Source organism: Mastigoproctus giganteus, chromosome 10, assembly GCF_048544385.1.
Source record: "Mastigoproctus giganteus isolate SK-2022 chromosome 10, ASM4854438v1, whole genome shotgun sequence".
Taxonomy (NCBI): domain Eukaryota; kingdom Metazoa; phylum Arthropoda; class Arachnida; order Uropygi; family Thelyphonidae; genus Mastigoproctus; species Mastigoproctus giganteus.
In genome coordinates this window covers 164,742,748-164,760,563 of record NC_143584.1, presented here as the reverse complement: position 1 = coordinate 164,760,563, position 17,816 = coordinate 164,742,748, and positions in this window count along the sequence as shown.

The window sequence follows — 17,816 nt, the reverse complement described above, 5'->3', positions numbered from 1 at the left end:
GTCTTTTGGTTTTCATTTGACTTATTTTATTTTATTTTACAAATATCTGCACTCTTATGCTAGTTAAAAGGGCAAAAAATTAGCCTAAGAGCAAATGCATTTGTCCTTTTGGTGGTGCTTACCAAAATGTAATTTTGACAATCGAGAGCTATTAAATGCTCAATTATTCGTATATTCTATTATCTTACAAAATGCAACAGGAATTACCTTTATTTTTTGCTACAGGATTGCTTCTTTCGACCAACTCTCCTAGTCCAATGTGTTAACGATTAATTTGTAACAATGATATAATTATAAGATTAATTAAACTTCTTCCCCACTGTCAGAACAGTAGCGGGACAACCCCATGGTATCAATATTGGATGCCCAACTCAATCCATGGTTCCAACCACCACCTCCCTGCCAGTAAGAAAAACATCAGGTTCAACATCATTAAAACTAAATATAAAATTTTAAATTAAAATTAAAATTGATATAAAAAAGCTTAACTGCGTATAGAACAATATTCTCTTCATTCCTTAAGTTGGACTAAGTCTTTTTGAAACTACTATAAACTACTTATTGCGGAAACCCTCGAGATGAAGGTATGTATAAATTCAATTAATAGTAAAAAAGGCCTACGTGCTCTGGATTCATTACGAAAACTTTTTTATTTTTGTTGCTCAGAGCAAAACTGTAAATACAACTAATGAGCTTTCGGCTGGGAGGCAGCCTTCTTCAGATTGAATACATGAATGGCAGTTGGAATAGAGATGTGCACTGCCAGGATGGTGCGTGAGGCGCGTGGTTAATTGTTTGATGCTTGTGGCTGTGACATATTGTGGTGACGTGGCCAGCGTTTGTCTATGGATAGAATTACTGCCTCTGTGATGGGGTTAACTTGGCAACCACTGTTCCTGTTCAAGGAGGCATCCGAGCATTTTATATTTAACGATTCCAACCAGGTGCACTTTAGATAATGGTGGGACCTGTCCACAACCACGACATCGCGGTGTGGGTTGATGTCGTGGCGGGTTGTCCAGACATGCTCGGCGATAGCTGAGTGTTCTATATCTGCCAAGCGGATCGCCCTTTTATGTTCTGAGAGACGTTTCTCGAGTCGACGTCCAGTCTCTCCAAAGTAGCAGCTGGTGCAGTCACGGCAAGAGATGCGGTAGACCAAACCGCTCTGTAGAAGAGTGGGGACGGGTGTTTCAATTAATACGGGTGTTTCAATTCAATTAATATTCGTAGACCATTCCTACAATCTGATGATTGGTCATTTATGCACATGCGTGAAGAACAAAAAAGTACTACATAAGACAAATTTTTCTGGTTTTTTTTTTGGGTTGCTCTTATTCTTGTGAACATGTAGTTTCAAAAAGCCTTAGTCCAACTTAATTAATGAAGAGAATACTTCTCTATATGCAGTTAAGCTTTGTTATATCAATTTTAATTTTAATGATGTTGGACCTGATGTTTTCCTTACTGGCAGGAAGGTGGTGGTTGGAACCCTGGGTTGAGTTGGGCATCCAATATTGATACCATGGGGTTGTCCCACTACTGTTCTGACAGTGGGGAAGATGTATAATTAATCTTATAATTATATCGTCATTAACGCATTGGACTAGGAGAATTGGTCGAAAGAAGCAATCCTAAAGTAAAAAAATAAAGGTAATCCCTGTTGCATTTCATTACCAAAATGTAATATATTGCACAGAGTAAAAATGTAAATTTATATTTTCAGCATTTATTACCCTTTGCCTATGTATTTTTGCATAAAAAATTTTCATAATAAACTCACGAAAAACTGAAAAAAGATATTTTAAAATTTGTTTAATCATTAATAATTAGATTTGCTGCAGAAAGATTCTATAAAAATTGAAATGAACTGCTGAAAGTATAGTATGTGCATACACAGTAATCTGTAACTTTTATGCAATTAAATGGAATTTTTTTTTTTGAATTACAATAAATATTATGCATACCATGGCAATCTCAAATAAAACAGTAATTTTCACATATATGGGATAAATATGTGCAAATTTGTATATTGATTCCAATAAGACCTTCCACACACAGGGGGGGGGAGCTACAGAAAAGCTACCATCAGGAGGGAAGTGAGAAAGCCAAAAACTAGGTTATCTTGCCTACCTACATCCGGAGAGTTGGCAGAGCTAGTTTTTTTAAATCCTGGTTCCATTCATATGATTACAATGAGAAACATCAATAATAAATGGCATGTAAAAAATAAGGAAAAATATATAAAATATATTATAATTTAGTTTTATGGAATTATTAATTAATAGATAACAAAAGATACAATATATAATTTCTGATTTCACCATAATATACTTATATAATTTGTATCAAGTCATTCATAATAACTGGTAAATCATATTAAAATAATAACTTTCAATAATCATATTGGGCAAAGATTTTGCAGTAGATTTCACATTCAGATGTTTCATTTTTGAGTTATATAAATTATAAGAACACAATGTTATTTGTTTTATGGGTAAAAAAGGTTTTAGGACTATACAAATAATTCACATTACAGTAAAACCTGGTTAATTCAAAGTTTACAATTTAAATGGGTTCAAAGTATCCAACAAAGTTCAGAACATGTTAGTACTAATTAATCAAGAGAAATTTTGAGTCAGATACTCAAATTTTGCAGTGTTACTTCTTAACACTGCAAAATTTTTATAATTCTCATTTAAAATATTTTAGTTTTGTTGTTTTGACATTCATGAATACGGTTAACACATTAATTTAGTCAATATAAGGATAACAATTGTGCTGTGGTGTTCTAGGGGAAGAATTTACACCTTGGTATATTATGTGCTGTTTAATACTTGTAATTCAGACAGAGAAAGTAACATATATTTTTTTTCCCTCTCTCTCTCTCTCTCTTTGCATTATCATTTTCAGTAAACTTCCTAACTAAGCACAAATCTAAGTACTCTTGCTATGTAAGTTGGTGATCAGCTTGACATCACTTTAGAACAGCTAAAATGGGTACATAGAAAATGCCCCAGTGCAGCTGAAAAAATGATTGCAATATTTTAAATTGGTTGTGGCATTAGCATTAGTAGAGGCATTTGATGCAAGAAAGAAAGCTTATGCAGCATCAGCCAAAAAAAAAAAAAATAAATAAAATAAAATAAATAAATAAAAAATAACCACTGCCACTTCACCCCTCTGTTCATTCAAAATACCTGTCCAACTGAGCCTTAAACTTATTTAGGCTATCAACTTCCACGACAAGGGATGGAAGTCTGTTCCACCAACCAACCACCCGCTAGCTAAAGGCAAATTTCCTCACGTCTATCCTACATCCGTCTTTCCTCAATTTGAATTTATGCCCTCTCAGGTGATTATTCTGAGCAAGAGGAAGAATCCCATCAGCATTGAGCATGCTCAAACCATTCAAGGCTTTATACACCTCTATCAGATCACCTCGCTGGTGCCTAGTCTCCAGACACTGTAATTTGCAAAACTTAAGCCTTTCTTCATAAGAGCACCCCTTTGTTCCATTCACCAATCTTGTTGCACCTTTTCTGTACTCGTTCCAGCATCTCTACATCCTTCTTGAAATGAGGCCTCCAGACCTGTATACAGTACTCTAGGTGTGGCCTGACCATTGCCTTATACAAGGGAATAATCACCTCCTTATCCCTGCTAGAAAACTTCCTATATATCATCGACAATACACCATGAACTACTCTTGCAGCCCGTCTGCACTGCTCAGAAAACTTCATATCTGCCTGCACAACCACCCCCGGGTCCCTTTCATTCTCTACCACTGTCAGTGTAGTACCACAGAGTTGATATGTTGCTCTGGACATGCTGTTTCCCATATGTAGTACTTTACATTTGTCAATGTTAAACTTCATTTGCCACCTCTCAGCCCATCTACTCAACCTTTCCAGATTCTGTTGCAGTAGCATAGTGTCAGTAGTGTCCTTGACAACCCTGCCAACCTTCGTATCGTCTGCAAACTTGGACATTAAGCTTGATATACCATCATCAATATCATTTATAAATACAGAAAACAATAATGGACCCAATACTGAACCCTGAGGGACTCCCCTAATAACATTAGTCCACAATGAGCAGTGTCCATTGATTACCACTCTCTGTCTTCTCCCCCTCAACCACCCCTTTATCCATAGCAGCAATTTGCCTCCAATGCCACACTGCTCCAATTTGTGCAGCAGTCTTCCATGTGCAACAGTATCAAAAGCCTTTCTAAGATCCAAGTATATAATATCAAAGTTATTCCCTGCATCCAGTTCTTTTGTGACTGCATCATAGTATCCAATCAAATTGGTCAGGCAAGACTTCCCCTTAACAAAACCATGCTGTGTCTGAGCTATAACTGAAGTCTTGTCTAGATGATCCTGCAGTGCTTCTTTAACCAGTGCCTCCATTAATTTTCCAGGAACAGAAGTTAAACTAACAGGTCTATAATTACTTGTGTCGCCCTTTGATCCTCCTTTGTGAACTGGGGTCACATTTGCACATCTCCAGTCCATGGGTACTTCCTGAGTCCAAGGAAGCTCTCATAATTATGGCTAAGGGTTTGCTTACTTCCTTTGCTACCTCCTTTAATATAACTGGATAGATCCCATCCACCCCAGGTGCCGTTCTTGTATTTTTCTTCAAAATACAAGAACTAGCTCAGAGTAAAGTTGAGAATTTCTTCTCCACTTTACTCTCAGTTATTACAAGATTCTCTAGCTTACTGCCAGAGTTTAATACACCTCTGGCATTCCCCTTGCTGAATAACTCCTCATGTGTGAATGTCAATGCAAAATATTCATTTAGTTTGTTAGCTACCTGAGCAGGATCATCAACACTTGACCCATCGATATCAAGTGGACCAATCTGATTCATCCACTTCCTTCTAGAGTTTACATAAGTAAAGAACTCTTTGCTGTTTTTCTTTGCATCCCTTGCCAAAGATTCCTCGTAATCTGCCTTCACCTGCCTAACCTCCTTTGTAACTTGGTTACAGATCAACTTGTAACTATCATAGGCTTCTGTGTCACATGTTAATTTGTATGTATCCCATGCATTTTTCTTCTCTGCCATATGTCTCATTAGTTCATCTGACATCCACTTAGGCCTAAACCTTGAACAATATTTCTTAGTTGGTATGTAAAACCTAGTAGCTTCCAAGATAAGTTCTTTGAATGCTTCCCATTTTGAATTTGCTGTTGGTAACATCATCAGTTGGTCCCACTGTATAGAATTTAAATACTGTCTCAGTCCATCATAGTCACCTTTACCCCTAATGGCAGTTACCTCTTTGAGTAAATCCCACTTCAGCACACTGTGATCACTGCCACCTAGTGGTTCATTTACCTGCAGATTCTTAATGCATGAAGAATCACTACTGATAATCAAATCAAGAGTATTACTCCCTCTAGTTGCCTCCCGAACATGCTGATGTAGAAAACAATCATCCAATAAATCCACAAAAACCTTGCTAGTGTGTGAGTGACCAGCCCCCAAATTCCAGTCAATATCTGGGAAATTAAAATCCCCCATTATAAGACTCTCTGATTTACTGGCCCACTCTATTTCCCTGTACAGTTTCTTATTATACTCATCAGAGTCATTAGGCCTATACCACACTCCTACTCTCAATTTTGATCTCCCAATGCTTATGTCACACCAAACTGACTCGACACTGCACTGTCCAGCAATGTCGACTGGCTTCACTTCCTTAGATTTTATGTATTTCTTAACTAATAGCATAACCCCTCCTCGCTTCCTATCCTGTCTATCCTTTCTGTAGACATTGTACTCCCCAAATTCCAGTTCTGCATTCCTTATATCTGTGTGACACCACGTCTCTGAAATCCCCACAATATCTGCCTTTGATGTTTTGAGAAATACCTCAAATTCATCAAATTTATTTACTAAACTCCTAGCATTGGTGTACATGCAAGTATACATGCACCTGTTCTTTTTCTTAGCTATCCTAACACAACCCATGTGTTTACTTGTACTCCAATGATTCCCAGCAGTCTCTGAAATATCCTGCATCTTATTTTCCAGGCTGTGGCTCATTCCAATAGAAGCAGTGCAAGAATCACTTTCACCTCTGCCAGTGGCTACTGTTAATCTATTAGTCCTTGTATCCCCCCAATCTAGCAATTTTCCGACCCACCTAACACTGCCTCGATAGCATCAGCAAACATTCTTGCACCCTTTCTATTTAAGTGTATCCCATCCCTGTAGAAGCAGTCTCTCCTGTTAACAAGTACAGACCAGGCTGAAAAAAATTCTACCCCTCTTTTTGTGCATGTAAATAAATCCCAAGTATAGAAAAGACTAACATGAGTCCAACTCTTACATCCTGAGGACAGATTTCCATCTTTTGAAAATTTTTCTGTCCTGAAAATTTCAAATGATTTTTTTAAAATAAATACAAAGAATTCTTATTTTTCCATTGCTGAAAATTGGCAATTGGGGACTTGCTTCGTAGCAGTAGTTATGCAAAATACTCTTGGCAGTTCTGAAATATGCAATGTTCATTAAGTGCCAAAATAAAAAGAAATCAGTGTATTTTGGTTGCAGCAGGCCTGAAGAAGCATGCTGCTCGTGATGCTGAGTGCAGTTTCAGCTGTAAGCTCATTTGTGATGTCATGTAATGCTGAATGTCCCGCATACACCTTGCATTGAATTAATTGGTCCTGTAGCTTTCTCCTGGCAGACTGCAAAATACGACTCAGAGAAGTCAGTGGCATCAGCTGGAACAAAATTCACACTTGATTAGCATTCATTCTTTGTTCTTCACCTTAAGAACTGGAATTTAAATAATGTGGTGAATCTGCCAAGTGTATGACAAACTTTTAACCTTGTTAGCCAATAGCAAACTTAACATAACTTTTTCATTTCACTGCTTTTCGTGGCTGAGCTTATAATGAACTTGGCACATCTTTTTGATATCAATGCTTTTCGTGATCTCAAACTTAATCACAGTGGAGGTATTTTTAGAGCTTGCGAAAGAACTTGGCTCACATTTTTTTACAAGTTTTTTCCTGTTGAGATATAAAATATTTTTTCAGAGTTATTAAATTTTTAACACATTAACATGCTAAGCTATATTGGCAAATAATAATTAGCTGGATACCATTTCTTCTCTGGGCCGTGCAAACAAATAATCCACGTTTAAACAATGGCAGGTACAATAGTAATGCAGAGTCGCAATCGCAAATAATGTTCTGCAGAGTCACAAATAATAGTCTGCAGTGTATCAAGGTGCACACAAACTAACTGCACACTTAGTTTTTAATTAATGCAAATGGATCATTTGTATCACTCTGCTGTTATTTTAATGCACTCAGCCCCTCGATAACTTGTCGTAGTTTTACTAATTTTCCATTACCAGGAAAGACTATCCTATAACTGTACCAAATTTCATATCTCTAACTTAATCAGAAATATGTTAGAATATTGATGAGTCAATTAGTCAGACAGCAGAAACTACCATCTTTGAAGCCCTCTGGAAGAACAGTAGTTCATCCCAGAGAAATAAACTTTTGGTATATTTTGTCTCAAGAGTAAATTCTTTCAGAAATCCAAGATTTCAATCTTTTGACTTTTTCAAGCTCAGAGATTTTAATCTTCTGGCTTTTTCATGTTCATACAGAGGCATGAAAACAGGTATTTGTTGGTTCGAATAAAGGTGCAAGCAGCTAGGTGTGCTGCTGCACACCTTGATCTTTCAAAAGGAAAAACTAAGTGAGCTCTTAAAAGAAAATGGACTCGAATTCACTCAAGTTATCAGTTGCCTTTTTTGATAACTGTGCAACTATGAGCAAAAATGGAATTGAAACTCTCATTAGAATAAAAATATAAATTTTCTGAACATAGATGGAGGTACAGTTCAAAATTATATAATTCAACCAAACTTTTCTTTAATTACTTCAACAAAGTTATTGAAAACTTTGCAAATGATGGATTCTATGATATAAATGAGTTGTTCAAAACTAAGCAGTTGTTTTCTGAAGTACAAAGTATATTAAATTTCTTTGAAATTTAACATACTTTCAGACTATCAAATAATTACAGAAATTTCTTAAGGTACCGAATTGATTTGACTCAAATTTAATAGCAATGCTTAATTTAGCGGTACTCACTTTAGTATGATCTGCAATGGATGCTTAGGGTAGGAAATTAAATAAATTGGGGTTGGGGTAATGAATTGAAATTAAAATAATTTCAAAACTATTGTTTCTAAATTCTAAAACTATTGTAATGATAATATGCTCGTGTATTAGGAGTTTTTGTGGAACCGTATTTGGTGGTGGTACTTTCGATATAACAGGTATTGCAATTTTGTTGACATTTTATTAGGTATATGATGTTATTCATGTCATTAATTTGAACAGGACAATCAAATACCGAACTCACACAACACGTACATTCCAATAATCACAACCCCCTAATCGACTCAGCCATTACTATCATTAAATTAAGAATTAAAAATCTTAATTACTGTGTTGCTGAAGAAATGTTGGATGTTCCTGGTAATGTTCTGGATGATGAATCAATAAGAAAGACCATAAATAAAACAATAATCAAGCAGCAAGGTGGGAAACATGTAAGAAATCCAAATGACTGGTTATGTAACAAATGCAAAGAAAACTATGTTGCAGGGAAAGCTTACTTCAGTAAAAAAGGCAAGACTGTATCAGCCAGAGTTATAAAACCACCATGTTTTTGCCTGATGAAATGCCATTAAAAACTTTCTGAGAACGAAAGAATTTTTAATACATACTGGAATGCATAGAAAAGTAATGTTAAAAAACAGCTTTTGTTCATGTGTGAAAACCAAACCAACAACACATTCCAGGAGCAGAGAAAATACTAAACCAAAAGTAAATTCTTTAATATACAAATTTACTGTTAATAAGAGGGTAGTAAGAGTATGTATGTGATGTTTCTGAATGCACTGTATTTCCAAAACAGTGTTAATACTCTGAATAAAGACAAGCAAGATGGGTTGGTAAAAGCAGATCAGAGAAGGAAGCATACACCAAGTAACAAAACTGCAAAAGTGGTAATTGACTATGTTATAAGTTACATTGCTTTTTTCCCAACATTTAATAGCCATTATAGCAGGGAAGGGGCTGGGAAAAAATTCTTAGGACCAGAGCTGACTACTGAGAAAATGTATTCGATCTACTTATTGCTCTGTTCTGAAAATAATATTGAATCTGAGAATGTGGTGGCTATATGTTGGCTTTTTCTGCCTACACCAAAGCCCGCAACAATTGTAAAGCAGTTATTAATCAGTCCAAACTAGGTTTAGAACAAGCTAAAAGTAGAAAACTTGCTTCTTGTCCTAATATAGCCGGCCATTCTGGTCTCTTGCCAAAGCTATTGGCCACAACTTTTGCCCATCTCTGCTCCCACCTCTGTCAAAACCAGATGGTTCTGTTGTCACTTCAGCCAAGGATAAAGCTGACCTTCTAGCATCCCATTTTTCTTCCAACTCCTGTATTAATGATCTTGGTAAAACACCTCCCACCATTCCCAACATGCTCCATTCAATGCCTCTTGTGGTCTTCCATCAAAAGGATGTCAGAAGGATTTTGAAGAATCTTGATACTAAGACAGCTCCAGGTCCTGATGGTATTTCTCCACATGTTCTCAAAACCTGTGCTTCTGAACTTACTGCTGTTCCTTGCCGCCTTTTTTCACTTTCTTATTCCCAAGGTATTTTTCCTTCTGCTTGGAAATTTCCTAATATCCAGCCAGCTCCTAAAAAGGGTGATAAATCCCTCCCACTCAATTATTTCTACTCTTTCTAAAGGGTTTTTTTTTTTTTTTTTTTTTTGTTCTTTGAAGCATTAGCAACTAAGGCCATATTGCTCCAGGGATATACGGTGGTCATTCCCTGACCTTTCCGCATCCTCCGTATTTGGTGGTTACGGGCTCAAACCTCGGTCTAATCAAGAAGCGTGTGCACACACTGCTGTTCCTGCCCACCTGGCTATGGAGGGGCCTCTTTCTAAAGTAATGGAGAAATCAATTAACCGCCAAATCAAACTACCTCGAAACCTTCCGTCTGATCAATGATCGCCAGTATGGATTCCGACATAAGCCAGTGATATTCTGGCTTATGTTACCCATTTATGGACAAATTCAATGGAAAAGTTCGGGTAAACACAAGCAGTTGCTTTTGACATCTCAAAGGCTTTCGATCGTGTTTGGCATAAAGGTCTCCTAAACAAGCTCCCATCTTATGGTTTGCTAACTGTTCTTCTCTCTGTGGCTCTCTGTCTTCTAACTGGTGTTCCCCAAGGTTCAGTTCTTTACCCCACTCTTTTTCTCTTGTATATTAATGACCTTCTTCCATTGACTGGAAATCCTATCCATAGTTTTGCCGATGATAGCACATTGCATTCCACTTTCTATTTTGAGAAACCTTGTCCTGCTCAATCAGCATCAATTTCTCGAAAATCTGCTACCAATTCCTTAAATGCTGATCTCCAGGTAATTCTCCAGTGGGGCAAAGACAACTTAGTTGATTTCAATCCTTCTAAAACTCAGTCTTGTCTCATATCTCGCAAAAAGGATTCTTCTGCTTCTATGCTTATCTTTGGTGACACTCCAATTTCTAGGCAAAATGATATATCTCTTTTGGGGATTACTCTGACTTCTAATCTCTCTCTCTCTCTTGGCACAAGCATATTACAAATATTGCCACCTCTGCATCTAAAAAACCTGGTTTTCTCTTTCGCTCTCGGTGTTACTTCTCTTCCAAACAGCTGTTCACTCTGTACAAATCGCAAATCTGCCCTACCACGGGATATTGTTCCCACATCTGGGGCGATGCCCTCAAAACCTCTTTCAGGCTTCTAGATTCCATTCAGATCAGGGCAGTTAGTTAATTAATGACTCCTCTCTAACAGAGTCTCTTCACTCGCTGTCTCATAGACATACTGTTTCTGCTGCATGCCTCTTCTACAGATACTTCCATGGGTACTGTTCTTCTGAATTGGCTTCTATAATTCCCACTCTCTCTTTCAAAACAGTCAGAACACATGCTGCCACCAGCCAACATCCATTTACTGTCCAACTTCAAACTCACAGAACCAACTTTTCATCTTCCTCGTTTATTCATTCAACTGCTGTTTTCTGGAACAACTTTCCTTCGTACGTATTTCCTGAAAATTACAGTCTGCAGAAGTTCAAGTCTAATGTGAACAAATATCTTCTTTCGTCTTCTCAACCTCCAACTGAAAAAAAATTTACATATTTTTTTTCTTTTTTTTTTTTATGAAAACCCCAAACATGAGAGGTATTAGAACCTATAGTACTTAGTACCGTGCTTGGGTTGGAGGTTGAGAAGATGAAAGAAGATATTTGTTGACATTGGACTTGAACTTCTGTAGATTGTAATTTTCAGAAAATACGTATGAAGGAAGGTTGTTCCAGAAAACGGCAGTTGAATGAATAAATGAGGAAGATGAAAAGTTGGTTCTGTGGGTTTGATGTTGAACAGTAAATGGATGTTGGCTGGCGGTCGCACGTGTTCGGACTGTTTTGAAAGAGAGAGCGGGAATTATAGAAGCCAATTCAGAAGAACAGTGCCCATGGAAGTATCTGTAGAAGAGGCATGCAGCAGAAACAGTACGTCTATGAGACAGCGAGTGGAGAGACTCTGTTACAGATGAATCATTAATTAACCTAACTGTCCTCTTCTGAATGGAATCAAGAAGCCTTAGAGAAGTTTTGGGGGCACCACCCCAGATGTGGGAACAATATTCCATGGCAGGGCGCATTTGCGATTTATACAGAGTAAGCAACTGTTTGGAAGAAAAGTAACACCGAGAGTGAAAGAGAAAACCAAGTTTTTTAGATGCAGAGGAAGCAATATTTGTAATGTGCTTGTGCCAAGAGAGATTAGAAGTCAGGGTAATCCCCACAAGAGATATATCATTTTGCCTAGAAATCGGAGTGTCACTAAAGATAAGCATAGGAGCAGAAGAATCCTTTTTGCGAGATATGAGTTTTAGAAGGGTTGAAATCAACTAAGTTGTCTTTGCTCCACTGGAGAATTATCTAAAGATCAGCATTTAAGGAATTGGTAGCAGATTTTCGAGAAATTGATGCTGATTGAGCAGGACAAGGTTTCTCAAAATAGAAAGTCGAATGCAATGCTATCATCGGCAAAACTATGGATAGGATTTCCAGTCAATGGAAGAAGGTCATTAATATACAAGAGGAAAAGAGTAGGGGAAAGAACTGAACCCTGGGGGACACTGGCATTAGTGGAGAAGTTAGAAGACAGAGAGCCATCTACCGTCACCCTCAGTGAACGATCAGAGAGAAAACTGGATAATCAATTACTAAAAACAGTTGGCAAACCATAAGATGGAAGCTTGTTTAGAAGACCTTTATGCCAAACATGATCGAAAGCCTTTGAAATGTCAAGAGCAACTACTTGTGTTTCCCCGAACCTTTCCATTGAATTAGTCCATAAATGGGCCAGAATATCACCAGTGGATCGACAATGATGGAAGGTTTCTAGGTAGTTTAAGAGTTGGCGGTTAATTGATTTCTCCATTACTTTAGAAAGAGTAGAAGTAATTGCAATGGGACGATAATTGGATGGGAGTGATTTGTCACCCTTTTTAGGAACTGGCTGGATATGAGCAAATTTCCAAGCAGAAGGAAAAACACCTTTGGAATAAGAAAGTGAAAAAAGGCGGCAAAGAATAGGAGTAAGTTCAGTTTTGAGAACAAGTGGAGAAATACCATCGGGACCTGGAGCTTTCTTAGCATCAAGATTCTTCAAAATCCTTCTGACATCCTTTTGACGAAGACCACAGGAGGCATTTAATGGAGCGTGTTGGGAATGGTGGGAGGTGTTTTACCAAGATCATTAATACACGAGTTGGAAGAAAAATGGGATGCTAGCAGGTCAGCTTTATCCTTGGCTGAAGTGACAACAGAACCATCTGGTTTGGACAGAGGTGGGAGCAGAGAGATGGGCAAAAGTTCGTGGCCAATAGCTTTGGCAAGAGACCAGAATGCTTGGCTACCATTAGGGCAAGAAGCAAGTTTTCTACTCTTAGCCTGTTCAAACTAGTTTGGACTGATTAATAACTGCTTTACAATTGTTGCGAGCTTTGGTGTAGGCAGAAAATGAAACTGGAGAATTAGAAACAAGCCAATTACGATATGCAACGTTCTTCTCTTGAACAGCCTTAGCACATTTATTGGAAAACCAAGGTATAGATAAAGGACAAGATTTTAAAGTGGAGTGTGGGATAAAGGATTCCATTCCTGCAAGAATAATTTCACTGACACAATCTGAGCAAACGTTGACATCAGAAGTTTTGAAACAGTAATCCGACCAAGGAAAAGAAGTCTCGCAGGTCATCCCATTTTACATTCTTGTAATGCCAAACAACATGAGGTTGGGAATAGCCATGAGATAAAGATTCCATTGGAGAAGAGACAATCACCAAGTTGTGATCTGAAATGCCTAAAGGACCTCTCGCTTCAACCGTGTACTTAGAAGGGTTGTTTGTGAGAAAAAGATCAAGCGTATTGGCTGTATGATTAGGATTGTCCGGTATTCTTTTAGGTAAATGAACAATCTGTGCAAGGTCAATAGTAATTGCAAAAGCCTCAGCATCTCGACCTGCTGGGTCAGTGTGACTAGAAAACGGAAGCCAGCTGGAGTTGTGAACATTTAAAATCACCAAGGAAAATTACCTCACTGTTAGGAAAGTTGGACTTGAGAAAGTCAAGTTGCAAAGAGGAAGTCAAAGAGTGCCAAGTGATTAGCGGAATTGGGAGAACGGTAGAGACAACAGATGAATTTGACACAATGAGGTAGAGAGATTTTAAGCCAGAGAAGATCAAAGAGAGGAGATTCCAAATTGCCAAGTCTCTAACAGGGAATATCAGAACGGACATATGCACAAGTACCACCTTTGAGGCGAAAGGAATCATACAGCAAATAATTTGGGCATCTGAGATGAGCAGTAGCTGAATCAACCGATAACTGAGATTCTGTCAGAAAAAGTACATGGAGTTTGGCAGACTGCAAGTGGAAATGGACATCGTTGAGATTAGAATTGAGACCACGTATATTCAATAAAAAGTTTATATTTCAAACTGCCAGAAATAGACACCTGTGATACCTGCAACTCATACACAACTGAAGGGTAACTTAACCCAACTGGAAAAAGAGCATTAAACCTGATTACAATTTACATTTTTTGGAATCAAAGCCAAGTATGAAATAAAAAGCAGAGACATGAAAAATAGCAAAAGATAATCCAAAACAGTTTTGATAGCTGTCCCTCAAGTGTCTACCTTCTCCCCTTTTGCCTAACAACTTAAGTTTTTAAAACTAAAAGCTTTGAACCCTCAATTTTGCTATGCAATGTTTCTTCTGATTAGCCTGCTCATTGTATGATGTGGGATGAGTCCAAAGAAAGCCAAGGTGGCAATGAAATAGCTTAAACTATATTGAAATTTTTATTCAGAACATTACATAACTATATTCAGAACATTACAAACTCAAAAGTGGCAGAAATAACTATGGTCTGATAGTTATGGGCAAAATAAGAAAGTGTCAGTGATAATGTGCTTTTTTGAGATTCTACTTAAGTATCCTCAAATTAAAATTTATAATCAAAAATTTTTACTCAAGGGGCACACATATGGAGGCTGACACTGTGCATGCAATGATTAAAAGAAAAAGAAAGAAAATCAAAGCTATGACTATTTTAACACCTTGGGACTGGCAGCAATTAGTTTGCCAATGTTCCATCAGATATTATGTGTACAATATAAAACTACAGGATTTCAAATACTTTAAATCTCGTGATACTCTGCCACATACATCACCTCTTTTATTTAGAAAGGTGGATATGCATAAACAACCAGTCTTGCTTTCCAAGTGTGTTCACCTGTAAGTCCAACAGGACTTACAGGTCTTGCACTTCAAGATATCTTTTGATGAAAACTGCAATTTTAGGGAAGTAAATCTTAACAGAAATGTAAGATGACATGAGGTTGAATTCCCAGTAGCTTTAAAAATAATTAATGAATCGCCAAAACCAATTTCCAACAAGAAATATAATGATATTATGTCACTCCTACTTTTTGTACCTACAGATTGCTATGCTTTTTACAAAAGCCTGGGACATGCAAGTATTACTCTGGACTACCCATGTGATGATGATATTGATGGAGACTGACTGAATTTTGTTGCATAATGTCATAATGTTTAATTTACTTAGAAATATTATGGCTTGGATGATACCATTTTATCATAATCCACTGAAGGATTAATTTTGTTGTTTATTTTTAGTTTTCATTGCAATGTTTTGTATTATTAAACATAATTTTTGTAAGTTTTGATTTATAAGGTAGTTTGGATGATGTGATATTTTCATTATAATACAGATTTAAAAAAAAAAAAATGGCAATTTTCCATTGTAATGTTTTTGTGTTATTAAACATAATTTTTGTAATTATAGTTTAGTAATAAACAATAAATTTCAAGTCTCAGTAATTTATCTGATTGTTAAATCACAATCAGAAAAAATTTAACAATTGTTAATTGTTACATTTTTATTTTATTTCAGAGGTACAAAACAGCAAGTCCATTTTTAAAAATATAAACACAATTCCCATTTAATTTTTTAAACCTGTATTTCTATGTTGACCAAAATACAGGAAGGCCTCGCATAATGCGAGTTCGATTAACGCGATTTTCAGTTAATGCTATTTGAAAAATTATACCACTTTTCACTTTACATGATGCAAATTTCCAGTTAACGCGATCTTTTTTTTTTTTTTTTTTTTTTATGCAATAGTTGAAAAAGATTTGAATTGTGTATTTAGCTTACCGTGAGTAGTAACGGTCAATAAATAAACGTTTGCCTGCTGTCTGCCTCGATGTGTTCCATTGGAAGGAGACGTGTTACTTGTTTGTCTCCTGCTAATAAAGTCAATGCACACTTGCATAAAAATTCAAATTTTTAAATGAGCCAGATGAAAATGTTACTGCGAAGGAGTTAACGGTAAAAGAATTAGATGAAATCTTTCATATCGTGTAGAACCTCAAACAAAAGGTTTTATGTTCTCTGCGATATTTATTTCGCCAGGGCCCAGAGAAGATTGTTGTCGGTTATCGGAAATTGATTGATGAAAAGAGAAAGTCAACACTGTTCAAATATTTCTGCAACAGTCATTTCTTCATTGTGTATTTTATGTCAGAGGTCCCCAAACTTTTTCAGTTCATGCCGCTCTTAGGGTCTCAGTAATTTTTTCAAGGCGCACTCAGACCAAAAGAAATACCTAACAGTTCCGCTTAGTAGTTAGGTCCAAACAACTTAATAAGAAATGTTGAAACTGTGAACTACCTCAAGCTAGTAGTTCGCGCGGTGTCCGACAGATGTCGAGTATCGCTGTGTTTCCCTCAAAAATTTAAAATATTCCGCGGAGCGCAGTTTGGGAACCGCTGTTTTATGCAATAAACATTTAATTCCATAATTATTTTCATTATCTTTTACATTGTATACAGTCAAAAAGTTATTTAAAAGGTATTTTTAAAATTCTTTATGGACATTCCAGAAGGTCAAGGACCAATTATAATTTTTCGTATTGGTTATTATATTTGATTAACGCATTTCCGTTTTGCGCGATGCGCTCGCGGGACGAATTAATCGCATTAATCGAGGCCCTCCTGTATTATACTTAAAAAAAAGTAGTGAAATAATTTAAGTGTACAATTGAGAAAAAATAGTTTTAAAAAAATCTTCATTCAGCTGACCACAAATTTCATATTTGTGATATGGTGTGTATGCCTCCAAGGTACAAATATTTATCTGCATTGGACCCAAAAGCACCAGGAATGAGATTAGTTGTGTAAGAAAGTAAGTTAAGTAAAAAGATAAAAACCTATGTCGTATCTGAAAATTCTGATTAAGCAAAATCTGAAAAAGAGAACTGTTCAGAAAAAGAAATTGTAAAATTATATCAAGGGAAAATAACAAGATTTTTCCCGAAAAAAGCTGTTTTATGTTAGATTTAAAAACAGACTTTGTTATTGTTATATTGACTTGTTTTCCACAACGTTCAACTGATTTCAAGAGAATTTTTGTGATACTTTTCTGTTTTATCCTCTGACAATTTCTTATCCAAAGTAAATTTTTACAACTACTAATATATTGATATATTTTGTTTAAAACAGTGTAAATATATTACCATGATATTTTGTTTAAAACTGCAAAATTTATTCAAAAATAAGTGATGAATCCGCAGGTTTTGTTTATCTGTGATATTTTCTTTTATCTCATAAAAATAAATTAGTTAGTGAGAAACAAATTGGGTAAAATAAATTTTATGTTAAGAAGGTTAAATTTACTTTGCTGCTTTAAATATTCTGATTTATTTTAAACAGTACTATTGAAATAATACATTGTTGATTATATTTATAACTGAAATGTAATTCTACTGGCTAAACATACTCTGTGTCACTTTTGAGAGGGAGGGAGGGAGGGAGGGATTTTTTCATTTATTCAAGTGCTGATGATGGTGAAAATTGGTTGGATATTTTTCAGTCTTGGTGAATTTCTGAGAGTGGCACGCATAAAAACTAATCATGAAACACACATGAAAGAAAATATCACACGTAACTACTGTACATACCAAAATAAATAACACGTAACAAAAAAAAAAAAAGAGAAAAAGACATTAGAACTGTTCAATTCAAATGTAAAGCTTCTATATCCTTTTAACCGACTTGGCAAAGTAGTATCAAAAATGAAAGAAAAGTT